We start from the raw sequence: 17246 nt of genomic DNA on the forward strand, positions 1-17246 counted from the left end.
GTTGAAGGCTATTCTCTTCCATGTATGCTTTGGGAATTCTGACATGTTCAAAATATGCTGAGTAACATTGGAAAGGCAGCACCATATATGACAGGCCTTGAGTTCCTCTTCAACTCTTTCATCTAAGTATGGCAACCACATCCTGTATCAGAGAGCTCTTTTTGCAGAAACAATACCTCAATGTCCTTCATGAGCCACTTCAATTACTTTCTGTCGAAGACTCTCCAGAATCAGGATTCTCACCCCTAGTAGTATGACTCCTTCTTGAGTTATGGACAATTCATCCTTGACATGTTTGTATTGTTAATATACAGCCATCACTGGTGAGAGGTTGAATGTGTCAGTTCCACAACTGATGTGTAATTGTGTCCTTCAGGGCTCGTGGCAGTGATAATCTTAGCTAACAAAATATCAGCTGGTGGATTTGACTTGACAATGAAATGAGTGTAAGCTTCAGCCATCTTGGATGGAGTACCATGACCTTGTATAGGCACTCTTGAAAAGTAGTCAGCCGGATTCTGGTCCTTTCCTGAATGATGCACAATCGCATAATCATATTCTTGCAGTTGGAGTCCCCATCGTTCAGTGCGAGGAGGCATCTTGGCTTTTAGCTTGCCAAAGATGGTCAGTAGAGTTTGATGATCAGTTACCAGCATGAAAGGCCTTCTACACTGTACAGCAGGACCCTTTGCTTGCCACCTCTGCCAGTTCTTCTGCAGCATCAACACACCATGGACCACACTTTCACTACCTCACCAAACTGGACTGCACCCAAACAACTCCATTGCCTTCTGCTCAACACCTGATCACTCTGCAAACATGTGACTGAAGTATGGGACACCATCATCACCCTTACTCCCAACATCTTCTTCCTCCCTGAGACATGGCTCAACTTTGCCTCTGCACCTGACATCACCACAGCTACAGCCTTTGGCTACAAGATTGTTTACCAGGACCGCATCAACGAACATATAGGTGGAATCGCCGTCATCCACTAGGAATCCATCCACTGCACCACCAATACGGAAAACAACACCACGATGATGGAGCACCTCTATTCAGACGGCAAAACCACCATCAGAGGCACCCTTGCCTACAGACCTCCAGGACCGCACCCTGGCTTCTGTGACACCATCCCCGAATTCATTGCACCCCAAACCATCAACACCAAACACTACATTTTCCTCAGAGACCTCATTTCCTTCCTTAACAACCCCAATGTCACACAGATAGTCACCGACCCCACGCAGATCACAGGACACACACTAGATCTTATCTTCACCACCAGCAACAGAGTCTAGTACAGCCACACCACCAAACTCACCTGGACAGACCACTCATTCATCACTTCACCTATACAGCAGCCGCCAGCCAAGCCACCAGATCGGTCAACACCTCTCACCACAGCTGGAGCAGAGTATCTGAAAGCCAATTGACTGATATCTTCAACTCCTCCCCCACACTTCCATGAATGCTGAATAAGCTGTCAAAAACTTCAGCAATTGGATATTCAGCTGGGCCAACAGAGTCAGCCCCAGCAAACCCTCCAAACCCAAAAGACCCTCCGAAAAAGCCAGCTGGTACACCCCAGAACTACAAACCTTGAAACACAACTGCAAACAACTGGAAAGGAGATGGCACATCACCAAGGATTCTACCAACCGGGTCACCTTCAAGTCATCACTCAGCAAGTACCCCAAACTTGTGAAAGACACCAGAAAGAACACTTTAACCAACCCGATTGAAGCCAGCTCAAAACACAGCAAAGAACACTTCAGCATCGTCAATGAGTTCTCCAACCCCTCAGTGATTGAAAACATCATCAACCCCTCCCAGGAACTCTGTGACACCCTCGCTGACGTATTCCATGACAGGATATCCACCACTTACAGGAACTTCTGCCACATGGGTTCTCAATATTCTAATAAGGCTACTGGATTTGGGTGGCAGAATCGCAAGGATTTTGGGGTACTAAGGACAATGCTACAACATATGAAATGTGTCAGCCTAATCTGGGTTTTCTGGCTAACTAGCAGCACCTCATCTCTGCCCAAGAGCAGGGATGATTGTGGCAACCGGGCGCATGACAAGAAAGACTCCTCAGGGGAATCCTGGTCAATCAGATTCCATCCTTTTCTCTCAGTCACATTAGTCTCATACAGGCAATGACAAACAGAGGCAGAATATAGTTCAATAAGGATTTATTGAAGTAAATGCATCTTAGATAAAATGGCATGTATTGCAATAACTAGGATGATAAAACACACTAAAAGCACAACGGTGACAAGGAGTGTGAAACACAAAAACAGTCCCGCCATACTGTCACTAGGAACAATATATATCTGTTGGAAAATGGGTTATTGGTAGGGCAGGTAGGTACCTACACCTAGCAACAAGCCACTAACCTCCACATAGGTACAGTTAGGTCTCAGTAAATTAATCCCAGCTCTACCCTTGGTAGCTTGGCATCGAGCGTCAAGGCTTAACTTAGGAGACAAAGTGTAAAGCATTCAAATATCACAAAACAGTAATTAAATAAAACACAGGAAACAGTTTAAAAATCCAAAACCAATTTATAAAAATAGCTTATATTTTTATCTTTAAAATGACACAAAAACGATTAAAATCGGTTCAGGGGAACCGGACATATGAATTTTTAAAGAATTATTACTTTTCTAGCGCTTAGAAACAAAAAGCGCCAATCGGGTCATCTGGTTGCACCTCGACCGGGGCAAAGTCAAACTTTCAGGCCGACCGCGATGGAGCCCTGCTCGGCTACAGGTCGCGGGAGGCTTCGGTTAAAAAGTTACCTTCTGACTTAGTCTTTATTTTGAAGTTTTTCTTCACCGGGACGAACCTGCCAGTTGAATCCGACCTCCTGGAGCCCTTGTCCGGATACGCAATGTGGGTTTCCTCGGTGGAGACTTTTACCTTCGGACTTAGTCATTTTTTCGAGATGAAAATCCTTCGACCGGGGTAAACCTGGATCTTGATCCGACGTCCATGGAGCCCTTCTCGGATACGATGGCTGGGAGGTCCCGGTCAACTTTTTACGTTCGGACTTAGTCTCTTTTTTGGATGTTTTTCTTTACCGGGACGAACCACGAAGTCAGGCCGGGTCGCGGTTGAGGCAAGCCGGCTAGAATTTCCGCGGCGGGTCGGTCCCTCTCTGGAGCTTTTTTCCAAAAATTCTCAAATCTTTTCCAAACTTCTGGGGCTTCACCCAGATGTTCTTTTAAGGTTCTTTTGGGGTCCACAGCGCACCCCAAGGGTCCAGAAGTTCTGTGATGGTCCTTGGGGGGTGCGGACTTCAACTCCCAGAATGCACCTGGCGCAAACTCCTTTTTGGCCACTGGACAGTGGTCAGCTGGTCGCTTTCTTCAGGATTTGGTGCAGGGGACTCTGGTTAGCAATTTTTCACCTGTAGCAAACAGGGAGTCCCTCCTTGAACCAGTTGAAGCCAGGCAAAGTCCTTCTTGTGGAGAAGCCCAAGTGTGCAGCTGGTGCAGTCCTTCTGAGTGCAGGGTCCAGGTGCAGGCCAGGGGTCCAGCAGGGCAGTCCTTCTTCTTCTTTAGTTCCTTTCTTGTTGAATTCTGGAGGGGATCTGAGGCGTGGGTGCAGGTCTGCCAGTTTTATCCTTGCTCCTGGGTGAAAAGCAGGGGGGCCCTGGTTCTCCAATCAGGGACAGGGTCGTCCCCCTGTGATGACCACTTCCTGGGAAGTGTGGCAAAAATCCATCCCAGAAGGCAACAGTCTCTAAAAATCCAAAATGGATGAATCTGATTTTTGGAGGAGAGATCTGGCTGAGCCCACCCACTGGTGTGGCTAAAAATCATAAACACACCCCTCTCCTGCCCTCTCCTAATCTAATCAAGGGGACACCTAGCTGTCTAGGGTTGCAGGATGTGGGGGTGTTGCTGGGTGCTCCAGATGTCCTTCTCTGCCTTTGAAGACCAGTTTGGCAGCCCTCCCCCTTCCTGCCTCACCATCTGCTGAGGGGAGATTCTCTCCCCAAGCACATTCCTTTGTTTGAAGTCAGGCCACTTCACACCTCATCAAGGTAGCCTGGCAGAAGCTGCTGCAGGCTGGCCAATCAGAGCACAGCAGCAAAAACAATGCAGAGCTGAAATTGGCAACTTTTTAGGTAAAGTCTAAACTTTTTACCTGCACTAGTTATATTAAATCCTGGAAGTTGTGGGATTTATTACAACAATCAATTTGATACCAAATTCTTGGTATGTAACATTTAAGGAGACTTTAAAATTTAAAATAGAGTCTGCCCATTCTAGCCTATGAAGGCCATTTACTTCAATGAGGGAAAAACGAATTTGGCTGTTTTTACCTCACCAGGGCTTATAAATCTATTTTTATAAAATCCCTGCTTATAGTTACATGGCACCCAGCCCTTGGGGCACATAGGGCACACCTTAGGGGTGACTTATATGTAAAAATAAGGTAGTTTAAGACTTTGGAAGTACCTTTAATTCCAAAGTCGAATTTGCATATAACTTTAATTTAAAAGCAGTCAGCAAGGCAGGCTTGCTTTTAAAATGACACTGGGCACCTCAGCAATGCACCTAGGTGTGCCCCACCTATGCTGTGGTCCCTAAACCTACATGCCCTACCATATACTAGGGACTTATAGGTAGGTTAACTTAGCCAATTATAATTAGCCTAATTTGCATATCCATTTTACACAGAGCACAGGCCCTGGGACTGGTTAGCAGTACCCAGGGCACCATCAGAGTCAGGAAAACACCAGCATAAAGTGGAAAATGGGGCAAAAAGTTATGGGGCCTCTGCAATCAGCCCTAGTTTCTCACACAACCCCCCCCAGCCCACACGCCCAGGAGACTCAGCCCAACCCTGGGAGAGTCTTCCTGGCTTGTTAGGCGAGGAAGACAGTGAAGAAAACTGGCTGTCCCTTTGCAGGGCCTACTCTGCCTTATACCCTCCTGTCAGGGTCACTCCCTCTGGGTAGTGAAGCCATCCCAACAGTAAAAGGACCCAACACAAACTGAAACTTTCCTCTAGGGGGGTCTTCCTCCTTTCTCTCTGCCAACTTGGGTAGTGAGGTGCCCACCTCCCCTACTCCAAACTTTGCTAGGGCAACACCTAGCTTACCCAAAGAGGTCACCCAACACTTGAGCAACCCCACCATGACCAATAGGGTCAGGGGGCCTACTTTGCTATTGGCCCTGGGGTCTGCCTCCCAGGCCAAGTACAGTGCTGCCAGGAAGGCTAGCAACCAGCAGAGGCTACTGACAGCTGTCAGTACCCAGAACCACACCCTAAGCTCTCCATTGACAGGTGGCTGAGCTGCTTTAGGGGCAACTTTGGGGTCCTGGCACCCCTCTTGCTGTCTAGAGTGGGGGGCTACCACCTCCTGTGGCAGACACCCTCCTTCCACTCTCCCTTCTGTCAGTGCAGGGGCAACACCTTGCATCTGGACAGCTGCCTGACTACTCAGGACTTCCTTGGGGTCAGGTGAGGCCTCACCAGTGCCATCTCTGGGCTACCCCCTTACTGGGGCAGAAGGCCCTTGGCTCCCTGGAACTCTCTTTAAGAGTGGTCTACCCTTCCTTTTCTTCTTTCCTTTTCTTGGGGACCCCTGTCTCCTAACTGTAGGGACTGACTCCCCAGGACTTTGGGTTGGGGGGGGCGCCTTGGGCGACCACCCCATCTGTGACCAGACTCACCTCTGGGAGGTCATTGCCCAGGATACAATCTAGGGGGAGGTCAGCACTGACTACCACCCTAATCCAGTCAAGGATACCCTCCCTCTCTAGGGGCACTATGGCTACAGGTTTGGAGGTGACCTCCCCTGTGGCTATCCTGACTTTCTTTGTCTTTCCTGGGACATACATGTCTGGGGTCACTAACCGGTCACTCACTATAGTGTGACTGGCACAGGTGTCTCTCAGGCCAGTGGTAGGGATCCCATTCACTTGAATGTGGTGGAAGTGCCTACTCCCACCCTTAGGGATCACCAGCTTACCATCTGGTCCTGTCTCCCAGCACAATGCTAGGAGGACTTCATCATCTGAGGAATCCTCCTCTATGGCTACACTGGACAGCCCAGTGCTAACCACCTTCTTTGGACATGCTGCATCTCCTCTGAAGTGACCTGTCTGCTGACAGTCAAAGCAAGCCCTACTGTCCAAGAGCTTTTTTAACCCTGGGTCTCCCTGTCTCTGCATGTCAGAGTGGGAGTGGGATTTACTCTCCTCCTTCTTAGGGTTCTGGGGTACAGAGGGAGTCTCTGTGGTGGGCTTACCACCTCCCTCCTTAGGATTTTGGGGACCTGTCCCCCCCTTCTTGGAGTCTCCCCCCTGGGACTTGACAACCACCCTGGTTCTCAACCACTCATCAGCTGCCTCCCCTAGCTCTCTAGGGTTGGTCAGCTTAGAGTCCACTAGATGCTGGCGTAACCTTTCTTGGATACAATTGGTCAAGATGTGCTCTCTCATGATCAGATTGTATAACCCCTCATAAGTATTTACTTTGTTGCCAATAATCCAGCCCTCTACTGCCTTTAGTGAGGTGTCTACAAAGTCAACCCAAGACTGGGTACTGACCTTCTGGGTGTCCCTGAACTTCATTCTATATTGCTCTGGGGTCAGACCAAACTTCTTGGCTAAGCACCTCTTCATACTAGGGTATGAATCTGCCTCCTCCCCCCTTAAGGTCAGAAGCCTATCCCTCCCTGAGTTGGGGACCAACTCCCACAAAAGGGAACCCCAGTATTGAGGCCTAACCCTTCTCATTTGGAGTGCCCTCTCAAAGGCCCCCAGCCACTTATCTATGTCATCCCCCTCTACATAAGCAGGAACCACCACCTTGGGTAATCTGGGGCAAACTCCCCCACCCATGGACACCTCAGCTTCTTTATCGCTGCTTCCATCTCTTTTCTCTTTGTATGCCCACTTTTTCTTTTCTAGGGCCAGCTTCTCTGCTTCCAAAGCTATGTATGCTAGCTGGGCCTCCAGCTCTCTTTCTCTGATGGATGGGTTCTCTCCTCCTGAAAGGACCCCCTTCCCACCACTAGCTTTGGATCTGCCCCTAGTGACTGTATTTACTGAGGACCGTTCTTCCTCATCCTCACTTGGGCTCAGATGCCTTCCCTCCCCTGAGTGGTTAGAGCTTGCATCCTCCCTTCTTTCTCCCTCCTCTGGAGCTTCTTCTGACTCTACCTCTTGGGCCTCAGCCCATGCTGTCAGGGATGTGATCAGGATTTGCTTCCTGAGATCAGTGGTTGCAGGCAACCCTCTTTCAATACACAACCCCCTAAGCTGGACTACTGTCAGTGTGGGTAGGCTAGCCAGATCAAGCTCCATGGTTCCCTAGTTTTGTGTCAACAAAAACTTTTAGCAAAAATTGGAAACAAGAATTTAGAAAAATTACAAAAATTCAATAATTGAAATTAATCCAAATTAAAAATTAAAAACAATTTTTGCACTAGGACAATTTAAAGGATTTTTAATTTGTTTTACCCAAAACTGTAACGTGATATTGAACACAAGTACAGGATCCCGTCGCTGCTTCCAATTATGTTGGAAAATGGGTTATTGGTAGGGCAGGTAGGTACCTACACCTAGCAACAAGCCACTAACCTCCACATAGGTACAGTTAGGTCTCAGTAAATTAATCCCAGCTCTACCCTTGGTAGCTTGGCATCGAGCGTCAAGGCTTAATTTAGGAGACAAAGGGCCTCATTATGACCCTGGCGGGCGGCGGAGGCCGTCCGCCAGGATCCCGCCCTCCAAATTACCGCGCCGCGGTCAAAAGACCGCGGCGGGTATTACGAGTTTTCCCCTGGGCTGGCGGGCGGTTCCAGTTAAACCGCCCGCCAGCCCAGGGGAAAACGACCTTCCCACGAGGATGCCGGCTCGTAATCGAGCCGGCGGAGTGGGAAGGTGCGACGGGTGCTACTGCACCCGTCGCGTATTTCACTGTCTGCAAGGCAGACAGTGAAATACATTTTGGGGCCCTCTTACGGGGGCCCCTGCCGTGCCCATGCCATTGGCATGGGCACGGCAGGGGCCCCCAGGGGCCCCGCGACCCCCCCTACCGCCATCCTGTTCATGGCGGCTTTCCCGCCATGAACTGGATGGCGGTAGGGGGGGTCGGAATCCTCATGGCTGCGGAGCGCGCTCCGCAGCCATGGAGGATTGCCATGAGCAGCGGAAAGTCAGCGGGAGACCGCTGACTTTCCGCTTCTGACCGCGGCTGAACCGCCGCGGTCAGAATGCTCATTGGAGCACCGCCAGCCTGTTGGCGGTGCTCCCGTGGTCGGTGGCCCTGGCGGCCACCGGCCGCCAGGGTCAGAATGACCCTCAAAGTGTAAAGCATTCAAATATCACAAAACAGTAATTAAATAAAACACAGGAAACAGTTTAAAAATCCAAAACCAATTGATAAAAATAGCTTATATTTTTATCTTTAAATTGACACAAAAACGATTAAAATCGGTTCAGGGGAACCGGAGATATGAATTTTTAAAGAATTATTACTTTTCTAGCGCTTAGAAACAAAAAGCGCCAATCGGGTCATCTGGTTGCACCTCGACCGGGGCAAAGTCAAACTTTCAGGCCGACCGCGATGGAGCCCTGCTCGGCTACAGGTCGTGGGAGGCCTCGGTTAAAAAGTTACCTTCTGACTTAGTCTTTATTTTGAAGTTTTTCTTCACCGGGACGAACCTGCCAGTTGAATCCGACCTCCTGGAGCCCTTGTCCGGATACGCAATGTGGGTTTCCTCGGTGGAGACTTTTACCTTCGGACTTAGTCGTTTTTTCGAGATGAAAATCCTTCGACCGGGGTAAACCTGGATCTTGATCCGACGTCCATGGAGCCCTTCTCGGATACGATGGCTGGGAGGTCCCGGTCAACTTTTTACGTTCGGACTTAGTCTCTTTTTTGGATGTTTTTCTTTACCGGGACGAACCACGAAGTCAGGCCGGGTCGCGGTTGAGGCAAGCCGGCTAGAATTTCCGCGGCGGGTCGGTCCCTCTCTGGAGCTTTTTTCCAAAAATTCTCAAATCTTTTCCAAACTTCTGGGGCTTCACCCAGATGTTCTTTTAAGGTTCTTTTGGGGTCCACAGCTCACCCCAAGGGTTCAGAAGTTCTGTGATGGTCCTTGGGGGGTGCGGACTTCAACTCCCAGAATGCACCTGGCGCAAACTCCTTTTTGGCCACTGGACAGTGGTCAGCTGGTCGCTTTCTTCAGGAGTTGGTGCAGGGGACTCTGGTTAGCAATTTTTCACCTGTAGCAAACAGGGAGTCCCTCCTTGAACCAGTTGAAGCCAGGCAAAGTCCTTCTTGTGGTGAAGCCCAAGTGTGCAGCTGGTGCAGTCCTTCTGAGTGCAGGGTCCAGGTGCAGGCCAGGGGTCCAGCAGGGCAGTCCTTCTTCTTCTTTAGTTCCTTTCTTGTTGAATTCTGGAGGGGATCTGAGGCGTGGGTGCAGGTCTGCCAGTTTTATCCTTGCTCCTGGGTGAAAAGCAGGGGGGCCCTGGTTCTCCAATCAGGGACAGGGTCGTCCCCCTGTGATGACCACTTCCTGGGAAGTGTGGCAAAAATCCATCCCAGAAGGCAACAGTCTCTAAAAATCCAAAATGGATGAATCTGATTTTTGGAGGAGAGATCTGGCTGAGCCCACCCACTGGTGTGGCTAAAAATCATAAACACACCCCTCTCCTGCCCTCTCCTAATCTAATCAAGGGGACACCTAGCTGTCTAGGGTTGCAGGATGTGGGGGTGTTGCTGGGTGCTCCAGATGTCCTTCTCTGCCTTTGAAGACCAGTTTGGCAGCCCTCCCCCTTCCTGCCTCACCATCTGCTGAGGCGAGATTCTCTCCCCAAGCACATTCCTTTGTAATATCTTTCCTACCTAAACTATGTTAGAGCACAGCATAATAAGCCCTAATCCACCCTTCAGGTTTCCCCCTGGGAAGACATCATCCCCCATACCTGTACAAGAAAGCCCGTAGTCTAGAGAGGCACTGTCCCCATATATGTCAGGGATTCAGTAGTCTAAGCAAGCAGCAATAGCGAAGGCAATCAGCAATCAGCATGCAGTCAAGGCCATCTGGCTGGAATCTCCCTCTAACATGTACGGGACAAAGAGGTGTTTTTATAATAAAACAGTTGGTATTCTAAGAAAGGGTCCACACGTAAGGATATGTATGTTTCTGAGAATGTTGGAGACACAGCGTACCACTTTTGCGGGCAACCCTCTCTGACTGCAGCCTTGAGGACAGCACAAAGTGAAATGAATGCAGTACTAAGAATGTGATGCTTTCCTAGGCAAAGGAACAAATAGATAGAGAAAATAAAACAACAATGCAAATGTGACTATTGTTAGAGAAACTAAGAGATGCTGAATAGAATGTAACTGGGTTAAAGTGCACAACGGCAAGACTAGTTTGCTAAAATAACATGTATAAAATATGGCTAAAATAGCTATAGAACATTTCAAAACCCAAACTGCCACCGCCGACACCCTCAGCCTCCTAGATCCCACAGATGCCCTGCTAGCAAGAGGATTACAATCTGGAATCAGCTCACCACACAGAACACCACTGACATTATGCACTCTGTCCTCTGTGGATCTCCCACGGACCCCTGCCCACACCACATGTTCAACCTTGGCAACTACACCACCAGAAGCAAGCTCACAGACATCCCCAACACATCAATCATCTCAGCCACCTACCCGGAGGATTGGAAACAGGCAGAGATCAAACCCCTCCTCAACAAACCCTTCCCCAACCCTAACAAGCTTAAAAACTAGTTACCGATCTCCTTGCTCCCCTTTTCTGACAAAGACCTTGAAAAGGTCATCAACCAGCAATTAACGGAATACCTAGAAAACAACTATCTTCTTGATACATCCCACTCTAGATTCAACTGCAAACACAGTGCCAAAACCACCCTGATCGCTGGCACGGTCGACATCAGAAACCTCCTTGACAGGGGAGACTCAGCGGCCCTGATCCACCTTAATTTCCGGCTGCATTTGACAATGTCTCCCACCACACCCTCATCAAGAGGCTTCATCAGATCAGCATCCAAGATCACACACTCAAATGGATTGTATCCTTCCTCTCGAGAAGAACTCAGAGGGTCCTACTCCCTCCCTTCACCCTTTTCAATACCTAGACGACCCCCCCCCACGGCCAACATCATCAGAAACCATGGAGTGAACATCATCTCCTACACAGAAAGCACCCAGTTCATCTTCTTGCTATCTGAAGACCCCTTCACCACCAATTTCCACCTCTGAATGACCAGCGTTGCAAACTGGATGGAACAACATTGCATCAGTCTCAACACAGACAAGATGAAAGTCCTGATCTTCAGGGACACCTCTTCAACATTAGGTGGCTCCTGGTGGACCACCGACCGGGTTCCCCCACTCACCCCGCGGACTAAGCCCAGAACCTTGGCAGCATCTTGGACAGCAAACTCACCATGAATAGCCAGATTAACGCAGTCTCCTCTGCCTGCTTCCTCACCCTTCGCATGCTTCAAAAGTTCTTCAAATGGCTCCCAGTCTCTGCCAGATGAACCATCACTCAAGCCCTCGTCACGAGCCACCTGGACTATGGCAACACACTTTACACTGGAATCACATCACACTTCCCGAAGAGACTTCAGACCATTCAGAACTCAGCAACCAGACACATCGTTGACCTCCCCAGATGGACCCACGTTACCGTCAACTGAAGAAACTCGACTGGCTTCCCATCCACAAGAGATGCCAATTAAAGATTCTGACACACGCCTACAATGCCCTTTAAAACCAAGGACCAGAGTAGATCAACCACTGCCTGAGCTTCCACCTACTCTCCAGACCTCAGCACTCCACCTAGCTCTTTCTTGCTCACATCCCTGGCATCCCCCACAGCTACAGTGAAGGTTGTTTCTTCTTCTACCTCAACTCAAAATCCTGAAACAGTCTCTCCTTCTGCCTTCAGATCTCTCCCTCCCTTCAGGAGTTCAGAAGGGGACTCAAGACCTGTTTTTTTTACTGAAGCCCTTGAGCAACCTGGACCTTGCTCCTGGATACCCTTACGGGTGTCTAGGGCACTCTACAAATCCAGTTTGATTGATTGGTATACATGGTAATGTTCACAAGCCCATTCCATGGCCAAACTTTCTTTCTCAAGTTGTAAGTACGTTCAGTTTGGAACAAACCTCTACTAGCATAGTCCACAATATGCTATTGAGCTAGCATCAACAACAACCTCTGTATGAAGCTTTGGATTAAAGCATGCCATTGCAGTAGCATTTTAAATGGTATGTTTGAGCCTCTTGAAACATCTCTCACATTCTTGTGACTTTGATGGAGCACTAACAGTAGCAAAGTCTTGAATGTATGCTGAACAATAACTGGCCATACCAAGAAAAGTACGTACCATTGAAACATCTTGTGAGGGATCCGCACTTGACAGATCTTGTACTTTTGCAGGATCATGCTTCATAGACCCAGCAGTAAAATTATAGCCAAAGAATTTCAGCTTTGTCTTATTAAACTCACACTTGTCTGCATTCAAAGTCAATCCTGCATCACTAAGTAAATGGCATACTTGTGTGGGAGTTCTATCATGCCCCTTCTGTGTAGCTCTGAAAATTAACATGTCATAGCTATAATTGAAGTCATTTACAACAGGCTGTATGATATGTTGAATGATGGCTTGAAAACGTTCTGCAGCCGATGACACACCAAAACTAAGGGCCTGATTTAGATGTTGATGGTAACGGGTCTGCCATCACTTTTTCGACGGAAACCCTGTCTGCTGGCTCATGGTCCATCCACCCAATTTAGATGTTGGTGGTCCTGCCGACTCCACCAAGGATTCCCATTCACTGCCACGGCACCATAGGAAAGAGTGGCTGGTGGCAGGACTCTAGCCACACATACCACCAAGCAGATTTGGATGTGCCATACCACCAAGCAAAATGTGGCGGTCCGATCTCTACTTCTGACTTGACAGATTGTGGAGAAAGGGGTGAATACTCACCTTTTTTTCCCAATTCCACTTCAGTTTCCAGCTGTACATGAATGGAAAACACCCTCTATCGCTGCTGCCACTGGACCACAGTGGAAACATGACCCCCTGTTGCTGGACACAAAGGTAGGGAACCAGCATTGGCTGTGTACGTTGGGGGCGTCACTGCACATGAGCCCAGACCATTACAGACATATACATGTCACCGTATTTTCTTTAATTAATGTAACACACATTTGTTGGGAACACAGTGGTACACAACATGTATTGACACAAAATGCTGATGGACGGAGTGCTGACACTTTTCAAACACTCACCCCCAGTCGCAGATCTGGGTTAAAGCCATTGTTGTTTTGCTGAACATGCCTCCCCAGTTTGGACCCAGCCATATGCAAATCAGTCTTGACCCTGCTCTCATGGAACAGTCCAGCCCGAACTGCCAGGACAGGTCCTCCTGGGACCAGTTGCGGGGTGTCACCTCTCATCAGCCAGGCTAGCTTGAAGCCAGTGGCACAGTGAGCAAGGGACCCACATCTGAGCATACCCTTGCCACTTAGGGTGATTTTAGCAAAACAAAAAGATGATGGATGGAGTGCTGAAACCTTTCAAACACTCACCCCCAGCCACAGATCTGGGTAAAATCCATCATTCTTTTTCTCAGCATGCCACTCCAGTTTGACTGAGTCATATGCAAATCAGTCTTGACCTTGCTCCCCGTGGAAACAGTCAAGCCCAAACTGCAGGCCAGGTCCATCCTGGAATGGAAACAAGCATCCTGGGACCAGATTCAAGATAGCACCCCTCATTAGCCATGCTAGCTTAACCCAGTGGCACAGTGAGCAAGGGACCCATGTCTAGGCATATCCCAGCCACCTAGGACAACTTCAGCAACACAAAAGAATGATGGTTGGAGAGCTGAAACTTTTCAAACACTCAACCCCAGTCACAGAACTGGGTTAAATCCATTGATCATTTGCTCAGCGTGCCACCCCTATTAGGACCCAGCCATATGCAAACCAGTTTTGATCCTGCTCCCCATGGGAACAGTCCAGCACGAACTGCCAGGACAGGTCCTCCCTAGACCAGAACCAAGCATCCTGGGACCAGTTGTGGGATATCACCCCTCATCAGCCAGGCTAGCTTGAAGCCAGTGGCACAGTGAGCAAGGGACCCACGTCTGAGCATACCCTTGCCACTTAGGGCGACTTTAGCAACAAAAAAAGATGATGGAAGGAGTGCTGAAACCCAGCCATATGCAAATGAGTTTTGACCCTGCTTCCCATGGGAACAGTCCAGCCCAATCTGCTATGCCAGGTCCACCTTGGATGGAAAACAAGCATCCTGGGACTGGTTTCGGAGTAGCATCCCTCATCAGCCAGGCTAGCTTGGAACTAGTGGCCAGGGTATGCCCAGATGTGGGTTCCTTGCTCATTTTGACCATTTCAAGTGGGTCCAATCGAACTTACCACACAATTAGGGACTAACTCAAATTGGATACTATCACAGGAATTGTGACTGATGGGGCTAGCAGACCTCTATGCCTGTGATGACATTTAAATAAAGCAATCATTTTTAAAAATGCAGTCTATTAAGAAATGGGGTTGTGTTTAACAATAAATGTTTACTTCTGCTTTTTTAAGTGTGTTTGAGGGCGGGCAGTGATTCAGCAAATATTTCCTTAACATTCACAAAGGGGAAGGGGATCTAAGGAAGCCCCTTCCCTTTTGTAAATGAGCTACCACCCTGTTGGAATTGACCCTCTTCAGGGGCACCCTTAATTTTTGTGGCTTCTTCCCTCCTGTTTTGCTGAATTTGTTTTTGTTGGCCTTGCCTCATGACGATGTGCACTTTACTACTGCTACCCAGTGCCTAAAGTGCTTCTGCTCTCTTTTTTTAAACATGGTAAAATTGTATGTCACCCAATTGGCAAGGGCATGTAAATTAAATGCTACTACTGGCCTTACTACACTTATTGTGCCACCCACTTAATTAGCCATTTTAAATGCCTCATATCTACCGTTGCAGCTTGTATGCACTGTTAAGCTGCCAATTCGACTTAGCAAAATAAAACCCTTGCTCGTCAAAAAAAATCCTTTTGTATTACATATAAGTCACTCTGAACGTAGGCCTTAAGCAGCCCGTAGGGCAGGATGCACTGTATCGAAAATGTTGGACATGTACTTTTAGGTTTTACATTCCCTGGTAGTGAACGACTCACAAATCATGTTTTCACTACTGTGACACCTACCTCTCCCATTACATAACATTAGGTTTCCTTATTACATTTAATAAGTGACAACTTGTTTGGATACATGTAGAAACATCATGTTTTAAGTCAGAATTCTGAAAATGCCACTTTTAGAAAATTGGTATTTTCTTGTCCCAACCATTTAGTGCCTGCAGCCTGTTTCCTGGGTCACATGACTAGGTGTACTTGGCAGTGGGACTTTGTGTATTCCTCACAGATAGTCACGCAGTCGAGGGTCTGGATGTTGGCTGGATGGGACATACAAGGCAGGATGGGGAAGCAGAGCTGTGCAAAGCCCTACTTGCACTTCAAAGAAACTGCCTCAAGTCACACACAAAGTACCTCACACTGGCCTACTATGACTGCAGACAGACTGGGGACTGGGCAGAAAGGCAGAAAATTCCATACATTTCTGTGGGAAGAAAAACCCATATCCATTTCACAATTGGCACCATTTTAAAAATGTGGGGTCTCAGACCCCATCTTCAGATTACTTTTGGACCTATGGAAGACTCAGAAGAAGGACTGTGCTGATGCCCTTCTGCTGGACGGACTGCTCTGCTGCAAGAAGGTCTGCCCTGCTGCCTGACAAAAGAAGACTGATCCTGTTTCTTGAACCCAGAACTACCAAAGTGACTCAAGGGGCTGGCAGAATGGCCTCATGTTCTGAGCTGCAGGGGCATAACAAGCTCCAGAAACCTGTCCTGCATCTGCCCAGCTGCCCAGACTCAGCTGGACATGCCTGTGCCCTGCTGTTGGCCTCTGTTGGAGTGAATCCTGATCTCCAAGAGGTGCCTTTCCCCAGGTTCTGGACTCTTGGCTTGCATAGGAGTGTACTCCTCCTGGCCCAACTGTGTTGCCTACGAACCGACAAATCGCAGCACCTCACAGTTAACGCAGTACCACACACCACCTGATTGTTAGTCTTCTTGGAACAGACACAGCATGATGCACCTCAACGTGGGTCTTCACATCTCAGTCCAAGTGCAACCAGATGCTCTGTCCCTCCAGGGTACAGAACCATCATGGGCGACTTGAACTTTGTCCCAGGCCGGCACAAACAGATAATTACAGTTGGCCCTTTGAACATTTTGAAGCTACTTTTATCTAAAATTTGAAATCCAGTTCTACTGATTGAGTTTTTGTCATTCTGATATCATTGTATTTATTAAAATGTACTCTATTTTTCTAAATTGGTATGGGATTATCCTTGTGGAGTGTTTTTACTTTGTTAGTGCTTGCATGTTGCCTTAATGTATAACACATTGCCACTAAGTTAAGCCTGGCTGCTTTTGTGTCAGGCTACCAGAGAGTTAATCAGAGGCTAATGTAGTGCCTTTTGTGGCTCACCCTGAGAAGGTTTGTGGTTGATGCGTGTGTAGGGTTTAACCCCCCCTCAACCAATAACCTAATATCACAAACCCCCCTTTGGAGAAGTCGATAAATGTAAAGATTTTTGCAACCAAAATTGCAGTTGCAAATCATTTATGCATTACATTGAGAATCGCAATTTGAAATGAATGCTCTTAACAATGACCTTCCTAATTATTCCTTATGCATTTCTGCATTTCTGCGACTCTGTAACCATTTACCAAATTACAAAATAGGATTAATACATGGCAAAAAGCCATTTAGTGGTCACAAACTCTGTGATTTATCGGGTGGGGGTAAGGTGGCGCTGCTACAACCTGCAGCGGCCCATCCCATCCCCTGCTGGAAGACCCCCTGAATCCAGGTAAGTCGTAGGACCGTGTCCACCAGCTTCTCCAGCTCCTCCATGATGAAGGTCGGGCCCGTTCCACTGTGACCCGCGCCATCTCTGGGACCAGTGTCAGGACACAGCAGCACACGCAGTGGAGTACTGCCCTGCATGGGAATCAGGAGTCAAGTGTCTGACGACATAGTGTACGTTCCGCGGCGGTGTGCTCCGTCACCGCCGGCGGCGATTATGATAGGCCCAGGTTCCCCATTGACAACCATGTAATCCAA

This window comes from Pleurodeles waltl, chromosome 1_2 (genome assembly GCF_031143425.1).
Source record: "Pleurodeles waltl isolate 20211129_DDA chromosome 1_2, aPleWal1.hap1.20221129, whole genome shotgun sequence".
Taxonomy (NCBI): Eukaryota; Metazoa; Chordata; class Amphibia; order Caudata; family Salamandridae; genus Pleurodeles; species Pleurodeles waltl.